This window comes from Eptatretus burgeri, chromosome 1 (assembly GCF_056783735.1).
Source record: "Eptatretus burgeri isolate ZD-2024b chromosome 1, Ebu_testis_v1, whole genome shotgun sequence".
NCBI lineage: Eukaryota > Metazoa > Chordata > Myxini > Myxiniformes > Myxinidae > Eptatretus > Eptatretus burgeri.
In genome coordinates, this window is record NC_140961.1 from 11,791,564 (window position 1) to 11,794,063 (window position 2,500).

Genomic DNA, 2,500 nt, shown 5'->3' on the forward strand with positions numbered 1-2,500 from the left:
AAACCCACCTCGTGACAGCCCCTGCCCTCTGAAACCACCTCGTGATGGCCCCTGTTCCCCAAAACCCCCCTCGTGACAGACCCTGTCCCCTGAAACCCCCTTGTTATAGCCCCTGTCCCCCAAAACCCCCTTGTGACAGCCCCTGTCCCCCGAAACCCCATCGTGATGGCCCCATCCCCCGAAACCCCATCATGCCGGCCCCTGTCCCCTGAAACCCCCTCGTGATGGCTCCTCTCTCCCAAAACCCCCTCGTGACGGCCCCTGTCCCCCAAAACCTCCTCGTGACAGCCCCTGTCCCCCAAAACCTCCTCAGGACGGCCGCTGTCCCCCAAAACCCCCCGTGACAGCCCCTGTCCCACAAAACCCGCTCGTAATGGCTCCTGTCCCGCGAAACCCCATCGTGACGGCCCCTGTCCCCCAAAATCCCCTTGTGACGGCCCCTGTCCCTGATACCCCTCTCTGCAGCCCTGTCCCCCTAAACACCCTCGTGACAGTCCTCGTCCCACAAAACCCTCTAGTAATGGCCCCTGTCCCCTGAAACCCGCTTGTGACGGCTCCGTCCCCCGAAACCCCATCGTGACGGCCCCTGTCCCCCCAAAACCCCCTCGTGATGGCCCCTGTCCCCCGAAACCCCCTCGTGACAGCCCCTGTCCCCCGAAACCGTAACTATATATGCACGCCATTCTCTCGCTCTCGCTGTCCGCAAATTTATTTGTTCTTTATGCACGGCCACATCTTTTAAGTGACAAACTACAAACTCAGGGTACAAATACAACTTTGTGTGGGGGGGTTACAAAGGCTGTGGTAACAAATGTGGTCACGGCCTCACGTGGGGGTGTGGAGTAAATTCTCGATGTAAATGTGTACTGTGTCGCGCCACCCAGTTGTGGTGCAGAACGTATCACAATGTCCAAATTTAATTTAACTATAGTGTTAATTATTCACATTTCTCGAATAAATATAGACATAGAAAACGAAAAACACGGTCAGTCCATGCATGAAGCCGTGTGACGACATGTCTGTTAATTACTTACTGTTTGAACGTCAGTTGTACACCGACTTCACACACCTACTGTATGTCTATTACGTACTATTGGAATGTATTTTTCGACCCTTTAGATTAGACTGCTGAGACCCCTCCGACTGTGGAAGACCCAACAGACAACAAAAACCCAAAGGACCCTAAAGACTCCGATGACCCAAAAGACCCAGATAACCCAAAAATCCTTGACCCAAAAGACCACGAAGACCCAGATGTCCCAAAAGACCACGAAGACCCAGATGACCCAAAATACCCCGAAGACGCAAAAGACCCAGATGACCCAAAAGTCCACCCTTGAGACCTTTTATACCCTTTTGATCCCAATAACCTTTCGACCTTTATCCTGCTGAAGTCCCTTTGGACCTCTCAGACCTTAACACCATTTAGACCCCTTACACCCTTCAGGCAGATGAGATAGCTGAGACCTTTGACCAATTTGAGCTTTAGACCATTTTGACCTTTTTATATTATCTACGAGCAAATACCATCCGTCGCTTCACTGACGGGAATACTGAACGGGTTGGGAGGGGGGGAGAGTGAAGACGTGGAGGGGAAGAAAGAGAGAATAGGAAGGATGAGCAAGGAGGGATGTAGGAGCGAGGAGGTGTGGGGAGGCGAGGAGGGGTGGAGAAAGGGAAGACAGTGTGAGGTGAGAGGAAGAGACAAATAGCACCCGGACACGTCCGAAGACAAAACCGGCCAGACGCATTCAGAACCAAGCCAAATGAAGACAAACACTGCTCAGACGCATCATCCGGAGAGAAACTCTATCCCGGACATAAATACCGCCGAACACATTCGGAGATGGACACCACCCGGACACGTCCGAAGCAAAGCTGTCCAGAGACAAACACTGCTCGGACACATCCGGAGACAAACACCGCCTGGATGCATCCGGAGACAAACACAGTCCAGGCATAACCACTGTCCGTATATGTATGAGGAGAGGGGAGAGTGAGAGGTAGTTGTCGGAGGAGGGTGCTACACTGCAGAGCAAGGGAATGTGTAGGTACACGGGAAACCTGGTCACGGTAAAACGGTCACAAGGTAATTTGGTCACGGTAAAACGGTCACAAGGTAATTTGGTCACAGTAATTCGGTCACGAGGTAATTTGGTCACGGCAATTCGGTCACAAGGTAATTTCGTCACGGTATTATTATTATTATTATTTATTATTCACTGCATTTAAAGCCAGTAAGGCCCAAGAGCAGTAATAAACATTTTCATTTCATGGCCGGCGAATCTTGTTGGCATAATGACGTATTGACCAAGTTTACTGATATGACGACTATAATGGAATCGGAATTTAAAAGTTGAGAGAGACAGAATCGATTCCATTATAGCAGTCAGTAAACTTGGTCAATACGTCATTATGCCAACAAGCTTCGCCGGCCATGAAATGAAAATGTTTATTACTGCTCTTGGGCCTTACTGGCTTTAAATGCAGTGAATAATAA

The 2,500-nt window shown here is 50.4% G+C and overlaps 1 long non-coding RNA gene across 1 annotated transcript in view; it reads left to right on the plus strand.

Moving 5' to 3' along the window:
• Nucleotides 1-2,500, plus strand: part of LOC147033870 (uncharacterized) — a 67,596-nt gene that overhangs the window by 54,802 nt on the left and 10,294 nt on the right. The gene's annotated exons all lie outside the window — the stretch shown is intronic.